An 18961-nucleotide genomic window follows, 5' to 3' on the forward strand; every position below is an offset into this window, starting at 1 on the left:
GCTCCTCCTGGTGCCTCCCCACCAGTGCACCAGGTAGGAGATAGTTGTGTGGATCAGCATTGCAGGGCACCCTCCTCAGAGACCAGAAGGTTGCCTTAGCTGGGAAAGGCCAAGGCCAAGTATCTAAGTTTTGCCACTGCTTATACAAACCCGCTTTAGCAGCACGTGGTGTGCATTTACCCCCTTTTAACCAGCCAGAGACTGTGCTACCAGAAAGGCAGCACGGAGTAGACCCTGAGGCTCTGACCCCCTTCCTCACCCACTGCTGCTGCTTTAGCAGTGTCTAACAGCTTTTTCCAGAAGGGCAATGACTTTGCAGGAGCCAGAGACGTCTCCCTGCCCACAGGGTGCCAGGCCAGCTGGCTGGGGGACATCTGTGGGACAGAGCCAGTGAAGTGATGTGACTGAGGCAGGAGTCTCCCGTCAGGAAACAGCTGGCGGCACTCAGCGGTGCTGGGCGCACAGCCTCCTCCGGGCTGTGAACGGCATCATCTGGGCCTTTGTGATGGGCCATGTGCTTCAGAGCCAAAACTCACGGCCTTTGAGGCCAAACAGATGGACTTCACTGGGAGAAGGGGGAGGCCACCTGAGGAAGGGTAACTCAAGCCAACACCAAACATGTGTAGGGCTCCTTAGCAACAAGAGATTAGCCTGAGCATGCCATTGCATTGCAGACCTCTGGATATGCACATGCTCTCCCTTACTCACACATGCTACAACCCTCCCTGGAGTTCAGCATCCTCAGTGGCATCCCTCCAGCAGCCTCCCTGTGCTGCTCCATCCCACTCAATGGAGCCCATGAGCCAAGTCCCGGCACTTCTTGTCGCTTTCCCACACCAAGTGGAGTAATATCTAGCACCAAATATACCTCAGGCTGCCTTTTCACCCAGGTTATCACAGGCTCTTCCATATCTTAGATCTATGAGAAGAAGCAGAAAGTCAGCACAAGGGCTTCTAAATGGGTACTATTACCACCAGCAACACACAAATCATGTCACAGTGCTGAGGGCTTGTGGACATTCAAAATGTCCCGGGCCAACAGTGCCTGGCATGACAGGCACGGCTGCTGGTGCTGCTACTAACAGCCTTACAGTGGCAGGTGATTCCATTAATGCTGTCCTTTAACTAAGGCCCAGCACCACCTCTGTGAGCTCCTGGGAGGCAGTTGTTTGCCTGACTGCACACTCCTGCATGGAGGGCATGGGTGCCCACTGCCTGTCCTGTTTGAGAGGCCAGTGGCAGAAAGAGACATGATGAGAAGCAAGCCAGGGAGTCTTCTGTTGGAAAGCATAACCAGGAGCAGGGCCATGCTCAATATTTGCTTCTTTCCCATATATAAAATCCTCCTCGAGATGGGAGTGACATGTGCAGCAGAGAGCTCTGCCTTCCTCTCAAATGCTTCTCCTTGGCTTGTTGCCTTTCATAGCAAAGCTATAACTCCTCTAGTGATTTCCTTTCATCATGCATGCAGAGCTTGTCCTCTTGCTGCTACCTTCCCCAGCTGTGCCAATGCCCATGGCAGTGTAATCCTGTCCCATGTGTGCAGAGGTATATAAACAGAGCAGGGCTAGTGAAAAACCCCCTCTCCCTCCCTAACTGGATCATGTGTTCAAATCCTAAACAGTTTGGAGGCATCACTGCTCCATCTTCTGGGTCCTGTCATCTCATTGGCAGCACGTGCTCTTACCAGGACGTAACCCAGCTGATCTTTCTTTGTGAGCTGCTCCCCACTGTCATAATGTGATTGATGAGCAGAAAGAGCCAGACAGAAGAAAGACAATATGGAGCAAAGAAATGGGAGAGAAGGCAGTGGAAGAGAGCAGTGGGGAAAACCCCTTATAATAGTGAAAAAGAGGCAGAAAACGAAAAAGAAGGAAGGCAGATGATGAGGAAGAAGGAAAGAAAAACTAAAGAGAACAAAGACTGTAAAGCAACAGGAAACTGATGAAGTTAGAAAGAGAAATAGTAGCTGAAGCAGTCCCTACCTTGAAGATAAACAACATGAGAGAAAGCCTTTTGGCTAGCACCCAGTAAATAGCTCAGTCAGGAGGTAGCAGATGCTGCCCTTTCTGTGGGACTGGGGCAGTCATTTGTCACAGGCAAGATCAAAGGCATCTGAAGAGACTTTTGAGGGAGTTATCGCAATAGGATCAGAGGCAAAATCTGTCCTGCAAGCTGGAAAGGACCATTAAATCAGTTATCAGAGAGCTGATCTGTTGCAAGCTCATGCTCAGTTTGTTTGGCAGCAGCACGTTTGTGTGCCCATGTCCTGCTCACTGCACTCTCCTGGGGAGCACAGAGAGTTCACAGTGCATCAGCAAGAAAACTTTCTGCCTCCTGAGAGCGGGCGAAATCTGTGCTGCATGCAGAGAGATCTGTGCTCCCTTCCGATGTAACAATCCAACTAGTTATAAAGCTGGTCTCCCACAAAATAAAAGTCTATTTGAACTCTGCTTAGATTTCTTTTTTTTTCATTGTTGAGATGAAAACCTTATGATAAAAGCCCACATTTTGCCAATTTAAGGAATACTAAAATAAAGAAAAGCTGATACATTAAATGTCAAATCAGAGGAAACAAGTAAAACCCACTTTATTATCTTTATAACTTTCTGAGGATACACATGCTACCAACCCAATTCTGACTTCATTACCTCCATGCAGTTCCACACATGGAAGGAGGTTGCAGGCATGAGCATGGGGGCAGAAGTTGTACAAGTATGTTGAGGGAGTTCACAGCACTGCTGCTTTTGTCCCTGTGAGGACAATTACCCTGCTGGAGCACATGGTTGCTGGCACACACCAGGCTTGTTAGGTCAGAAAATGCTGGAGCCTGTCCATGGGCTCTTTGCTTTTGAATCTCAGCTCTCTATGTTCAGAGTAACTAATTACACAGGTTTTTGGAAGAAGATTTTACTGATTTGCAAGGCCTAGGGTAAGTTTTTCCAAAAAATCCCAAGGGACTTAAAAGCACCACTTCTTGCTTTTTAGCAGAGCATAGATGCCTGCAGTGCTCTAATGCACCACCACAAATCAGAAAATGCTCACCAAACTCTGCTTGCACATCCTTAAGAGCCAGCAAAAAACCAGGGGACGAGACACAAAGTGGGATCCTGGCCTCTGTGTCACTGGAGGGACAGAACTGGGCACAGAAACCAGCTTCTCACTGCCTCCAGCTAGTGCCAACCATCCAGTTGCTACATTCAGCAAAAATAAAAACAAATTTTCAAAACACGATTTATGTTTTGGCCTGACATGAGCATTGGAAACACTCCTGTTGCAGACTGTAGCCATGAAATATTTCTTCACTAAAAGGCTTCCTCAGTCATAGGAAAAATTTCTTCACTGGAAGAGTGGTCAGGCACTGGAATAGGAAGCCCAGGGAGTGGGGGATACCATCCCAGGTTGTTCAAAAGCCATGTAGATGTGGTGCTTAGGACCATGGTTTAGGGGTGGACCTGTCAGTGTCAGATTAATGGTTGGACTTGATGATCCTAGACATTTTTTACAACATTAATGATTCCGTGATTCTGTAATATTAATTAAAAATATTAATCCTCAAATTACAGCAGATTGGAAAAGATAACAGCTGCTGTAAACTGATATCTCTATGCAGGAATCAGCACCGGCTTCCTGAGGAATGAGAGCAATGGGAATTTGCACCACATGAACCTCTGCCCCTGAGCACCCACTCTTTACATGTCAAACCACAAAGACATCTTTAGCATTAAAGGCTGAGCTGGAAAGTCAGACTCTTCATTAATGTAAAGACAAATTATCAAGAGATTAAGACAGTTACAATAGAAACACTATTTCTGATCCATTAAGGCATTTTGGAGGTCTTGGTTTAAAGCACTACTTGAGTCTGTCCTAGAAACAAAATAACAGGGAAGCAGCAATATCATACAAATTAGATTTGACTAAATGAAGGCTTTTGGTAAGTAGAGTAACTAGTTAAATATTTTTAAACTGTTAGTAAGGATTTGGGTTCATTTTGTTTTAGAGTAGTGATGGCATAAAGGCATTTATAAACATAAAAGGGAGGAGGGAAAGTTTTTAATTGCACCAGATACAAAAACATTCTTCTAGACCCACACATATACAGGTAAAGAAAATGTACAAGTGTTGCATCAATGAAAAAACAACATATGCAGTTATATTGCTGGTTTCTTTTGTGTATTTCCTTGATTAGCAAGTTTTTAAAATCCTTTTACAGTCTTCACCTTGCACTAAGGGAAGTTATTTCTGTTAGATAATGGTGTGGTTTGTTGCATTGTGGTTGATGGATGAAGGTGTAGAGGGGTGATGCTGTTAGGCAGTACTTGTCCAGGGTTCCCCAGTCAAGGTTATAAAGAGCTCCCAATAATTATTCACTGGCACTGGAGAAAGGAGACCCTCCTGACCCTGAAAGAAGAGTGTTTCTCATTTCTGCTGTTTCACAGGTTGCTACCTTGTCAATGCAGGCTGCAAGGCTATAAGAGGGTACCAGCAGCTCAGAAACCTTTCTTCACCACGACACTTGAACATACCCCTTCTTGTTCAGACCCACAGTGTGTGTGATATCTTAAAGCTGGATATGGAGCTGCTACACTTTAACATCTCAGCTCTTCTTCGTGCAAAGCCTTTCCCCTTCCCAACACCACATACCATCCTGGAAACCAGTATCCCATTCTGAGATGGTGGCCACTGGGATTCAGCTTTGCAGTCACTCCTGATTTATGTACTTTCAGTAACAAGTGAGGGCACTGACCCTGCAGCCACACAGACCCTCTTACCCACATCATTATCACATCCATGCTGTGACTTGGTTAATTAACTGTGGTTGTGCCCTTGGGCAAGGTTGAGATCCATCTGTTGGAGCAGGACCACAGCCTCTGGGAGGAGAAGCCTGGTTCTCTCATTTCTGGATCTCTTCCTCTGGCTGTACCTTGCAGGATGTCTCTTCTTCAGGTCTCACACTGTATCTGTGCAGCAATTTCATGCCTCAAACTGTGATGGTGTTCCTTCAGTTTTGTATCTCGTGGTAGCAGGTTTGTTTTAGACATAGTTGGCCAAAGACTTAGCAATGTGTTAATAGGAATGTGAAGTTGACATCTTCTAGAAACAAACTCAGGAACCACCTCATCTATTTTCAGTGTCTAAACTGAAAAGGAATGTAATACATAAACATACAGTATCAACTGCCATAAGCTATTTCAAAATTATTTTTATCTTTAAATTTTAATATTAAAAGCTCTTGGTCATGAGATCACAGAAAATGTTTATTTTCTTTTAAAACAAAAGCATTTTATGCATTCTTAGGAGATGATTTTTGTGACAACCTGCACTCAAGCTTTGAGATATTCAATACAACATATCATAAATGCATATTCATTTAGCTTTTAATAATGAAGCTAATCAGCATGTTATTCTTTCTCCAAAGGATTAACTTTTTCCTTTGTCACATCTGACTTTTAAAAACAACAGTCTCAGCACTGAGTAGACTGCATTAACAGAAAAGATGAAATCACTTCATGACAAATACTCAGTGTACTGTTATATGCTATTATTTCAAAGTCTAACTGCAAACTTCAGCTTTTACAAGCAGGACACTGGCCAAAGTGCTTAGTTACCAAATGTGTTTGCATTTGTGTTTACAAACTGAACACATCCCTCCCTTCTTTTAATTAAAAAAAAAAAGAAAAATAAAATCTTTGTCGTTTATTAAGCTAATCCTGCACTTGCTCGCCAAAGGCTGGACAGGGAATGTCCCTTCCAGTCAATCACCAAAATTAGCAGTTCTCCCCATCATCCCTTTGCCCCACCCTGTGTCAGTGGAGACATCTCCACCCCACTGAGAAACGACCCATCTCCTCCAGACAGAAACATGATGGATGCTAGGGAAATCAGCTTGTCTTTGGCAACTGCAAACTTTCTGGGCACATCAATCACAGTGCAACACGCTCTTGGTGTAAGTGGGGGGGGTGGTGATAATTCTTCCTTATCTGACAGGATTATCGTGGAATTACTCTATTTATGCTTGTAAGAAAGCCTGATGTTCTGTGCAATATGAAGGAGAAGAGACTGACAAAAACCAGGGATGTAGGTCTGGGGAGGATGCTGGGAACTGCCTGGGAAGGGGGATGAATTGGTCCAGCAGAAAGGACATACCAGTGGGATACAAGGGCTCAGGAGAAAGTCAACATTTCATGGACTAATTTTTCTGTGAGCTGATGGAAATCTAACAAAAAAAAAACCCCTCCAACCCCTCACCAAACCACCTCCCCCAGCCAACAAACAAACCAAAACCAACAACAACCACAAAACCAAACAAAAAACACAAGTAAAAAACCCCCGAACCCCCAAACCAACAAAAACCAACTTGTTCATCCTGTTACTACAGGAGAACACCAACTAATAGTGACAAACTGACTGATTGGACTGGCCAACACTGTAACATCATATTTTCCAAGGAGGTTATGTTAGAAAACAAAAGTGCACACTGGGGGCAGTCCGCTGGGATTGTCTGTACCGGCACAGCGCCTTTGAAGAAAAACCACAAGTGTCACACAGCTCCAAGACCTCTTTGGCATGTGACAAACATAAATGGGCAGAAAAAGGGCTCTTTCTGCTCCTTCCCTTCAGAGAGGCTTTTCCAGGTTTCTCTGTCCCTGAAGGAGAAACAGTGCAGTATAGCTTTGGTGGAAAGCATGTAAACAGATGTAATATCAAATACTCATTTAGCCAAGAACTGAATTTTCCCTGGCACACATTACTACACAGTTGCAAAATTTCTTAGGAGTCTGTTGGGGAGATTCCTGTACCGCATGATCAGAGACAAAATTCCCACCCACTTCAGCAGGGCTGGAGTATAACTCAGTCTCTCATTCCCTCATGCCTTTTTCTGTCTGGAGGGGGAAGCTTGCACTAATCTTTCATACCATGGGATGATTAACTTATACACTCAGTTACACCAAATCACAGCTTGGCTGTGCACCATCCTTCCAGTGCAGCTCCCCACCTTTATGCCCTTACACAGAACAGCAGCCAGAGCTGAAGGAGCATCCTATTGCTTTCAATAAAAACACTCCTGTGGCCTTTGGATTTTTCAGTTTTGTTATTCCAAGTGAGTCACTTTAATTTTGTGTTACTCAGCCTGTATTTCAAAGTACCTTGTCTCCTGTGGGATCTGAAGTAAATGAAAAGTTATCATAAGCTAGAGGACTTAGAAAAGAAAAAGTACATACACTCTCTGAGCAAATATGCAGAAATCAAGTCCATTTGTGGGATTCTTACCTTTCAGAAATCCCATCTCTGATGTGCAATAGATAACAAGGTTGCCTGCCAGACATTTATTCTTCTTTCTCCTCACCATGCACAGAAGAAATCAGGGGCTAAACCACAGTGATGCAAGATAAGGATAAGAGTGACAGCTCAAACTACTGTAGCCGAAAGCTGGGAAGAGTGCCCATGATTCCCCATATCAAGGCAGTCTGGTGGAAGTCCTGTGACACCAGATCCCCGCTGTGCTGCCCAGCACAGGGAGTTGAATGAGCTAGAGAAGAGCCCTGCTGGATGCAGGCCCTACAGTGGGGCAGCCCATGGGACTGCTGCATCTCATTCCACTGCTGGGAGTGGGAGGGAGTGCCCGTTCCCACAGGCGCTGGCTGGGGTGCCACTGAGGCCAGCCAGCAGGGAAAACCACCAGTAAAGCTGCTGCAGCATCCCAGAGAGCAGGAGGAGTTCTCCCTCCACCCCAAAGCACCCTATGGTCCCAGTGAGGCACCTAGCCCCCCCAAAGTGCTGATACCAGCAAAGCCATTTGCTGCTGGAGGTCAGATCCAGGTGTCCCCACTACTACTGCAGAGCATGTTCCTGGTGGAGTCACATCATCCTCCTGCCTGTGGGGACCAGCACCCTGCACCCCTTCTCAGAACCCCCTCCTGGCCCTGGGCCAACCTCCTCAATACCATCCCAGAGATGTTCCAGAGAGGGCTCTGCCTCCACTCACACTGGCCACTGAAGCTGCTCACCAGACTTGACAAGGGCGTGAAGTCCAGAAGGAATGCATCTTTAATATGTTTTCCTTAGGAGGGGAAAAAATACCACAGCAAGAAAGAAGTTGTGTGAAAATTGAACAGACACATGCAATGCTTTGCAAAGGAGGTCTGACTTTAAGATTAGATCATTTTAATAAGCAGCAATAGCAGTGTCTGCCAAAATACTTGCCGTGTTAAGTCTCTCTCTATCAAAGGACCAAGCAGTGAAACCTGCAGGCTGTATGGCAACCCTAATTACCTTCTATAAAATCACATTTATCTCCATACTTTACTTATAAATGGTCAGCTGATCAATTCAATTAAGCTGCATTTAACTGATGTTTATTGCATCTTCATGTCAGTATTACTCTAAGAAACCAGCCAAAACTGGTGTGAAAACCTCAAACCACAAAAAAGGGTGAAGACTAATTTTTACAAAATGAAGTAAAATGAAAAATATTCTAGGCATAAGTTTAAAAGTTTTTTGACACAGGTACAAAAACTACTCTCACACTGTGCTTTAAATAAAAAAAAATATTATATAGAAGAAGTGCATATCTAACTGAATAAAATGCTAGCACAAAAATTAGTATTACCATAAAAAAGGGTAAGCACAAATAAGCACATTCTGTAGAGCATGGGAAAGATGAATTAGTCAGTAGAGAAGCTTATAAAGTTCAGGAAGTATAAGTATAGAAATTTAAAAGGCAAGTAGTTATCAAGAAATTAAATATTTTTTTCTGTAATGTATAGAAGACAGAAGGACTGAAAAATGTGGCTGATGTGCAAAATGGAGAAGGCTGAAATGAGGGATAATCTAGACAAGTCCTACAACCTGTGCTTTGAAAAAAGATGCTGATCTTGAACACAGGAACAAAGATGTAATGGTTGGCACTAGTTGGAGAGAGCAGATTCCCAAAACTAGGATGTAAGTAAATTTGAAAGAAGATAATGCATGAAACGTCAATGGCACATACATTTCCCATAAGCCTGGAGAACCTACAACTGGAAAAGGGTGAAGCTATGGTAACTAATGGCACTGTGACAAGCAGAAAAGGCAATGATTTTTGGGGTACAGGACAACTGCTTTCTGGAAGAAGAAAATGCAAAAGACCTGTTCTTTTTGACCTTAAGTAAAACATTTCCCACTGCATTTCTTGTGGGGATAGCAGACTAAAAGCAGAGAACAGACTGTGTTGGAAGGGATGGGTGAAGTTCATCCAGTGGAAAGTATTGGATCTCACAGCAACACTTTCAGAATTGACCCGAATGACCTGTTACAGTTTTTCATGTGTTAATGAAATTTTTGCTAATGCAACATAGAAAGGAACTGCCAAGAGGCAAGGACTGCGATGTCATTCGGGAAAAAACTGGATGACCTTGAAGTCTGGAACAGTAGAAATTAAATTAAAAGTACAAAGTCACATACTTAATGTCTAGTAGGAAGGATCTCTGCTATATCCCAGGAGTTTGTTTGTGTGAGATGATGGAGGAGACAGACTGAAGTGTGTTACTTACGGTGATGTCAAGCCAAAAATGTGGTGCATCCATAAGAACAGCAGATGTGATCACAAGATGAAAACAGATATTTTGAATATGAGGACTCATGAGTCAGTGAGATTACACAAAGTTCTTGTGACACCTAATTTGTACTGCTGTGCACAATTTTTTTGTAAAGAGTAAATTAAATTGTAGTAGTGCTAAGTACCCAGTAAGATTACTGGGAGGATCAACTGATCAGAGAAGTTATTCTACACCAGAAGAACATAAAAACCAGGTTGAATATGTGCAATTGGTCTCTAAAGCTGTATCAGATAAAACACACCAGGGATGGAAAACAGCTTTTTTAAAAAGAAAGGTTAATGACTGCACAAAACTCCAGGTCAGTAAAAATGCTGTTTAAGTGAAAGGATTGCTTTCCGTCACCTCTGAAAAAAGGTTTGGGACAGGTATGTAGGCTAAAAGCAAAACCTGATCCACTTACTCTACTTATTCAGTAGGCATAGATGGAGAGGAGAGGGAGAGGGAGAGGGAGAGGAGATTAAGATGCAGTAGGAAAAAAGTTACCTCTGAACTGCAGCTCTTACTTCACCGTAAGGGTCATTGGGTTCCAACCCCACCCAAGGCAGCTGTGCTCGAGTTTTCAAACCAAGCCCAAAGCTTGTGACTTTGTTTTTGGCTGAAAGAGAGAACAGAAGATTGCTTGAAAAGAATTCTTGGAAGGAAGAGGGAGGGTGGAAGAAGAAAGCTGCACATGATGTGCTGGTCAGGGAGGATGCAAAGGGGCATCTCAGAGGTGGAATAATGGAGATCCAGCAGTGACTAGAAATACCTGAAAATCAAATGGATAAATTAAAGGTAGCCAATATGAAGGAAATGGGCATGCAACAAGTGTGTCTGACACAAATAGCAGAGCCAGCCCTGAATACCTCTTCAAAGGCTTTCTAATAGAAATGAAATTTATGATTCATCTGGGATTCATTTCAATTTTATTTTATTTTTTAAGGAAATGCTCTACATTTCATCTAATCATTTGCAAATGGATGGAAAAGGTAGGATGTGTTTAGGAATCCCCAATACATGTTTTACAAACAAACCTGCAACTCACTTCCATCATCATTCCTCTGCTCTGGGTGAGTCACCAGCAGACATAAAAACAAGGAAGGAAGCACTGGGGTTAATGAAAAGCAGCCTGCTTGCAGACTTAATTCTTATGTTAACAATCAAAGAAAACAGAAGATACAGTATTCCTTCCATAGCAAAAACACTCCATTTGTTCAAAGCAAGCCAAAACCAAAACAGGAATAATCTATTCCTCACGGTGTTGCATACAAAGAAAAATGTAGAATGAATACACTATGCATAGGAAAAGCCCTGAAATTTCTGTAGCACTGTCAGTGGTAGCAGGGCTGTATATGTGGATAAGGGAAGCAGCTCCCAACCATGGTTAGTCTTTGAGTGGGTCTCCATATGCACAAGCCATGGTCACTGGGTGGCCTTGCAGATTTTCTCAACATCCAGCAGTGATGGTGAGTGTCCCACACAGACGATATTCGTTGGATAATGCTATCAGCATTCCCATTTGAGCTGCCCTTTTAATTTATTAAGGTACTTCATTTCAGAGATGTTTTTTCCTAGTTTGCCTACATCTTGTCACCCAGTAATTGTGGGCATACTGGGAAACACGGAAGCTGGAAAAAGGAGACCCTGCAGAGGCAAAGGCAATGAAGCCTGACCACCTAACAAGAGCTACCACATCCTGTGGCCCATATTCTCATCACAGTATGTAAATCAGTACTTGTATCCTTTCCTCTGAACTCCTCCTCAGAAGACTTATTTAGTCAAAGGGTCCTAGGTAATTTCAGCAGCATAAAGAATTGCCCTTTCCAAATAGACCTGCCCTGGGAATGTATGCCACTGCAGGGATGTCAGGTGCTGCTGGTGCAAGTACAACGCTACCAGTTGTTGGGACAGCTGGACCCTGCTCCCTGGATGGAGCACTGGGCTGCCTTGGTGGCACTCTGCTGGCATGGTCAGCACTGCCTGCCCAAAACTATTCCTGCATGGTGTGCTCCTTCCTCAGAATCCCCAAAAGTGGCTGTGCAGGCAGAGCTCTTCTGTGCAGAAACCTGAGCTTAACATCCCATCCTGTCACATTCCCTACACCAGTCAGAACAGGATTTCATGCAGAAGAATAGGTCCAATACCCTGGGGCATCTCTTTCTAAATAAATCCACAGATCCTGTCTGCAAACAATATCTTGTGTATCTATAGCAAGATAAAGAAGTCAATGAATCAATCAAGCAAGCGATCAGCACCTCCCATCCTTTATCAGCTGCTCAAATGATCAAATATTCACCTGCAGACAGGTAATTAAAGTTCTCTACTTCAAGTCTACATCAGACTCACACCTCTGGATCTACCACCACTATTGTGCTTCCACCACATCTGGCCAAGTGTGACTCTATTCTGTCAGAAAACATTGCTGCTAACTAGGAAGGAGGCTCCTGCAAATGAAAGACAGGAATTCAGCTGCCAAAGGAATCATGCCTAGAGAAATTTCCCCAGAAAGTGTATTTCTTAGCCCCCATGTCATATTATTTGAAAACTTGAAATTTATATAATCTTCAGAAATGGATAAAAGTGTGTCCTTTCCTAAATGGCAAGTTACTTCAGGGACAAGTAGAGAGTTAACTTTCTGTGGTGCAAGTTGCTACTATTCCTAAAGTCCTCAAACATGAGGTTTTGCACCCAGTATCTATCTCATTTACTGGCTCAAAGGTCTTTATTGTCTTTTAGAAAGACCTGCAGCCTGCTGAAATTATACTGCCTCATTGTTGCTAGTAAATTCCTTGTGCCTTCCTTTGGCAATCGGTCAAATAAGGAAATGTGTGAATAAAAACCTTTTCCTTCTTAACGAGAAATCTTATAAACAATAGAAAAACAAATTACGTCTTTACAAGTACCAGATACATAAAACTAAATCTAAAAAAACCTGTACTTTCTGTAGGAAATGTTATGAGCTGTTTACCCTGATGGACAATTGAGAGCATTGACTCGTAAGTGTTTCACTTAGAGTAGCAGCATGGAAAAAAGTTGCAGCAGTGGAAACTATTTCAAGACACTTCTGCAATGTGCATCAGGCTTGTTTAAGCATAACCCACCCTAGAGATTAACACAAAAATCCAGGCAATGAACATCTCTGCCCATTCTGCTCTGTGTCTGTCCATAGGACAGAGCAGGTTCTCTCCTGTGAACAAAGTTTTTAAGTGAGATGAAACCACTAAGCCTTTAGACAATGATTAGTTCTCTTTTCTTTCACACATAACCATGTCCAAGCATCCACACCATGGCTGGTGATGCTGTTTGGATCTGGTGATTCTCCAATCTTTAAGTCCCTTTCCTTTTCTGAGGGAATATGAGGCTTGGAAACAGTATGGGATGGGCAAACCTTCCTCTACAGAGGTGGCTGCAACCCTGGTAGGGCAGGACATGTTCTGTCCTGACCTTCCTCTCTCACACCAGCTTCCACTCCATTATGCCCAGGCATCCTGGGATGGAGAAGTGGTGCCAGCCACTGGTATGGGAATGGGAGCAAGGCCATAGGAGGGCAGGTGTACAGGTGCCACCACCACAGCTGCAGAGAGGTGGACCAGGTGAGGATACGTTTGTGATGAGTGAGGTTCACCAAGTCATTTCCATAAGGTGAAATAAGAAACACTTCTAGAAGAAACACCTGAGCAGATGCTATGAGACATGGTACAGCTCAGCCCCTGACATCCCTCCACTAAGATCCCAACAGCTCTGCAATGCTTGTAGAGAAGATGCTGAAAGTGATGCTGTGATGCTGAAAGGCTGGCACTTTCGTTTTGTCTCTGAAGCAACTCTAATTCAGAGTGATCAAAAACATTGACACACAAAGCCTGAATGTCCTTTTTTATTGATGATATTTTTGATATGTCACACTGATACATCAAAATCTGACTGGAGATTTCTCATCTAGCCCTGTTGATATTATAAATGTTCTGCAAGAGGACAAAGTTCACCACTTTTGCCTCAAAAAGATAAAAGCAGACATAAATACATAGCAGAGAAGGGATCCACCCTGAAGCCTGTTTCCTTTATGTGCTAAAAATATTTGAATAGGTCTTGATGCAGTGCCACAGATTTAAGTCATTATATTCTATTGACTTTGATGTAATAAATTTACCATTATCTACTGACACGTGTTATGATAGTTTCATACCCTGATTGACATAAACCACTACAAAACCTCATATCTGAACTCAGATCAAAAGAGACTGTGCACTAGCTCAGACAGATGCTTTTTATTCAGTTCTCTCAGAAATGCCTGGAATTTCTATGGCAAGCCTTCCTGGGACTTTCTGCAGATAGCTGGTCATCCACTGAGCAGTCTGCAGATTTACGAAGGTTGCTGCAGTACTTATGAGAGCTGGAAGGAAACTTATTTTCCATAGCTCAGGCCACATTTTTCTCTTGGAGAGCCCTGCATTCCATGGGTTTCACTGTCTGAGTTTAATATATATGACATTCAAGTTTCTAAATGTGTTCTCTGTGAGACTTTTTTTGTTTTTTTTTCTTCTACCACAAATATTTTAAAGCAGGCATCATGATAGGAAAAACACTGGAAGAGGAGAAGTGTTAGATGATAGAAGAGTGAAGTAACAGTATCATCATTTCCCAAAGGCTGATACACTCAGAGAAACCTGCACAAGCTGGCCATTAATTTAGAAAGGAGGGTTAATAGGAGCTGACTGGTAATTTTTTTTTTGCTGGAGCCTGAAAGTCCCAATCCCTAGTGACCACCAGCTACCCCTGGTTTCAAGGCTTCTCGAGGTGGACACTCCTTCTGACATCAGAAACACCCTCTCTGTCAGGAGAGCAGACATGGAGTTTCTGAGCATATTGACAGGTTTTACATTTTCTGACAATACTAACAGTGACAGGAGGAGTTTCTTGTGAGCACAAGCAGCAAGTGCTCTATGTCATAAGCCTGTCACACAGAATTATTTAGATCAAAATGTGATCTTGACACACATCCCCCACTACATACCAGTAGAGCTGGGGCTGAGCGCTGGGACCCTGCAGTGACTCGTTTGACTTGTGCTCCACAATCTCTATGGTTGCTTGTAAAAGCCTATTACTACCTGCTTATCAGTGCAAGTGTTAGTGAGATCTGGCAGCAAGAAATTGATAAATGCACAATGACAGTGCAAGACAAGGATTTGTTTCCCGTGCAATGCATGCCACTAAGTTGATGCCACCCTTGGGGACAGGGGCCCTGCTATGGCAAGTTCTGTGTGCAAAGGTCTGTGGCCTTGCTGTGCCCCTGCAAAGCCTTGCTGCGAGCTCCAAGAGCAGCAGGAGAGCCTTTCTTCTCCCTCCTTCTCCTTCACACCTTGGTCACCTTGACCCTCTCAGCCAGCCAAAGGCAAGCTCACAATCCTGGAGAGATCCCAGTGCTACTCACTGTGTTCACAAACACCCTTAAGTCACTGGCCACGTCAGCAAAGCTGGAAGGCGAAGCCCAGCTGTAGGAAGATTTACTAGAACTTGGCAAGTACTAGGTGACAGCTATCTCAGCAAACCTGAGCCCCTTCCCAAACACTGTCAGCTTACAGATAGAGGAATGACCATCCAGGATGTCCCCTGCCAGCATGGAGGGAAAAGCTGTGCACTGGAGGAATAAGGTGACCCAAGGCTTGGATTTGGTTGTGATCCATCCTCTCCTTTGATGAAGGCAAGGGCACTGAAATAGGCAGAAGAGCAGTTCTGCCTAAAACACACTTCTTTACAGAGAGCAGTGACATGGAGAGCAGTCCAGAAGCATGATGTCATCCTTTTTATCATCCATAAATCTCCTGCTTTCTGTATTCCTAGCCAACTCCATGATGTGGATCAAAGTTTTCTGGAGAAGGAATAGGAGCCCACTTGTTATTTCTTATGAAATACCCTGTGGATCTGCTACAAAGGGATATCAAACACTGTTTATCCAAATCTATAAATCTTGTAAGACTTAACATAGGGGTTAGGATGTAGTTTCAGTGCAACTCCATTACATATGCTGTAAGAAAAATAACGTTACCCTGAAGGGATGGCACTTGTAAATTTTGAGAAACCAGTGCCATAGAATATCTCCTTTGCTTCATACAAATACTCTCTGTGAGACTAAAGTCTTGAGCCTTTAGCACTGCTAAAACCATCAGACAGATAAGAGTCCCTTTTATCCAGATAAGCATCATGGGGGAGGAAGTGTTGCCCTGAATTTTAGGACTGGTTTCATGTAAATGCAACACTGTAGATCAGATTGAAATAGAATGATTCAGGAGACATGTAGGAAGATAAAGATAAGGTATATCCCCAAATAAGTATATTTTTATATAAGCATCTTTTTATCTAAGATACTGCTGTCAGTATATAAGTATATAAGTATATAAGTATATAAGTATATAAGTATATAAGTATATAAGTATATAAGTATATAAGTAAAGTATATAAGTATATAAGTATTTAAATCTCATAGGACATAGCAAAAATCCATGTTTAGCCAGTGTCAAAGAGCAGGTGACCACTACATGAAAAAGGAACACTCAAGAATATGTTCATCACTGTTGCAAAATATTACCTCAGTTTGTTTGGCAAATTAAAAGAAACATTTTACTTGCAATGTGAGTGCAAAAATGTTGGTGATCTGAGACCCCACAAATGCTCCAAAGCAAATGTGACAACCCCTGTCAGCAGTCCTAGCATAATGCATCCAGCCCAAGGGGACTGTCCTAGGGAGAAGATGCTTATTTGAGGCAGAGCCTAGATCTGTAGTCTCCAGCAATCTCTAAATTATCTTCATATAGAAAACCACCATGGGAACCCAATGTTAGTGCCCCAATCCCACCTCTATTCCTGTGGTACCTTGTGTTTGTGACTTTGGCACATTTACAAAGAGTTTGTTAAAAGCAGTTTGCTGGGCACTTGTTGCTGTGGGTGTAATGTGAGGTTGATGTCTGTCAAGTGTGGGGCAGGAGGAATGAGTGTTCTACAGCCCATTCCAGACTGAAGCTTGATCCCTACTGCTGGTCTTGTGGACTGGGCTCACCCCACCACATTTACACCTGCACTCACCAAATAAAGAATAAATTCAGGTTTATCGTTCTTCTTCACAGTATATCTGAACTCAGCCTAACAGAAAGGTGACAAAGGACCTGAGCCTCAAGATGCTTTTGTATGTTTCAGAATTCCTTGAAGAACTGCTCATACTTATAAAACTAATACCCTTAAGGGGCTGCCAAAGTTATGGTTATCAACAACATAAATGGCAGATGGATAAAAAAAAATGTGACTTTGCACAGGACTGGCTGCCAGAACTAACTCCTGAAAGCATTTTCTGACTCATTGGGTAGCCTCACCCTTGCCTGTCACTGTTGACAGGCACAGCACATAACCAGCTTTCCATCCTGCAAAATCAGCAACAAGAGCGCAGATGAGGCAAACATTGGAAAGAACAGGTGTATTGTTTGGCTCTTGCTGGGTTGCTGACATCCATCCTCAGCTGGACTCTCATATACATAAACATGATTGCCTTTGAGCCAAGAGATCTGTACTTTGGTATGGACTGACTAAGTTCAGCTTAGTCATCTTCCCTTCATTCAGACACAGATAGCTTTGATTCCTGTTGTGTTTAAAATCAGCAGGAAAATCTATAGTGTTCATTCAGTCTTTGCAGGAAAGGCATTTAGGTATTTTTTTCTGAAGATCTGTGCACAGCATTTTGCAATACAACAAAGGCAAAGATCATCCTCCAGTTCCCCACATGATCTCACAGCAGTTCTGCCTCTTGAACACTAAAACCAGGCTTTTCTTTGAAAAGTAACATACCATGAACAACTCAGTCCTCAATAGGGTGTGTGTATCAACCTTTCTTTTCCTGCAGAAAGGATGGAATAGGAGATACCTGTGTTGTTGCATGAAAAGGAAAATTCCATTTCCCTGCTGCAGGGAAAACACCTAAGATTAAACCTGAGTATTCTGTGGTCCACCAGCATGCCCATGCCTGATGTATCCTGCCTGCACACAGTCCTTACCAATATGTGTAAAGTAATTCTAAAGGGAGACTATTTTGTGGAGGAAGAGCTACAGCACTGTGCCACCACGGGCAGGACATCAATCTGGTCAGAGCTCAGTGAGCATGTTACAAAGGTGCTGTCTTGTGGGGACGTGGAGCAGAAGATGCCTTGTATAAAGCAAATGACCAGAAGCCTTAGGTACCAGACCAGACCAGGCCTTGTGTCCTGCAGCCATTAGCAGGCTATGCTGGATTAAATACAGCACTGATGTAAGAGAAGGGCACAACCATGCAGGTTGGATGCAGGTGCTGACACTGCTTGGACCTTTACTTGTGTTTGGTCACAGCACCCTCTTCCCCTGTACCTCACCCTTTATCTCACCCAGCATCAGGGGCTATCCAGAGCCATGTTCTCAGTAAGCAAATGCCATTTAACATCTGCATCACAGAAGCTGTAACCATTTAGGGTGTTACTTGTTGATATTTCTTAAACCATGTATCTGGCTAATTCTCACAGCTCGGGAGGCTGGAGCTCTTCTGTTTCTTACTTAGGCTGTTTACAGGAACATCAAACTTTTTGAGAAGTATAAATTATTCATATTTATTTATATCAAGGAAGTGCTTAGAAATTCTAGGCATGGACCAATGCACAGCTTTAGGGAGTTATTCAAACATAGAACAAAATGATTCTCCACCCCACTTCAAGCCCATGATCAAAACAAAAGAGAAAAACAGAGCAGGCACACATGGAGCATAAGGAAGGAACATCTGTGTATGAAAAATGTTTACTGTACAACTTGTTTGGTTTGATTGAATAAAGACTGTGAATGTAATTTTGACTGAAACATCAGAATTAAGAATGGTTGTGCTGGGTCAATGTAGACTGATGAGCTCCTTCTCAGTTCCCTTCTCACCATTATGCATGATCTCCTTGCTTTTCCAAGTCCAGGGCTGACACCTTTGCTGCACTTCTCTGTGGCAATGGCTGTTCATGCAAGAATGACAGCACATCTCCATCTGTCTTCCTTGCCTAGAACTCCACATGCAGAAAAAGTGCATTGGGACTTACACACAAATCCCAGAGGTAGTTCAGATCCATACACAGCTCCCAACTCAGGAATTTCCTCTGACCTGGGTGACTGCAACAAAGCCCAAGTTTGACCAGTGTACTTTATAAAAGCTGTACATCACAGTCAGGTGATGATGGCTTAAAACACTCTCAGAGGAATACAGAGCTATAATGATTTACACAGCTGCTCTGTAGAAAAATACTTCCTTCCTTCCTTCCTTCCTTCCTTCCTTCCTTCCTTCCTTCCTTCCTTCCTTCCTTCCTTCCTTCCTTCCTTCCTTCCTTCCTTCCTTCCTT

This window comes from Parus major, chromosome 3 (assembly GCF_001522545.3).
Source record: "Parus major isolate Abel chromosome 3, Parus_major1.1, whole genome shotgun sequence".
Taxonomy (NCBI): domain Eukaryota; kingdom Metazoa; phylum Chordata; class Aves; order Passeriformes; family Paridae; genus Parus; species Parus major.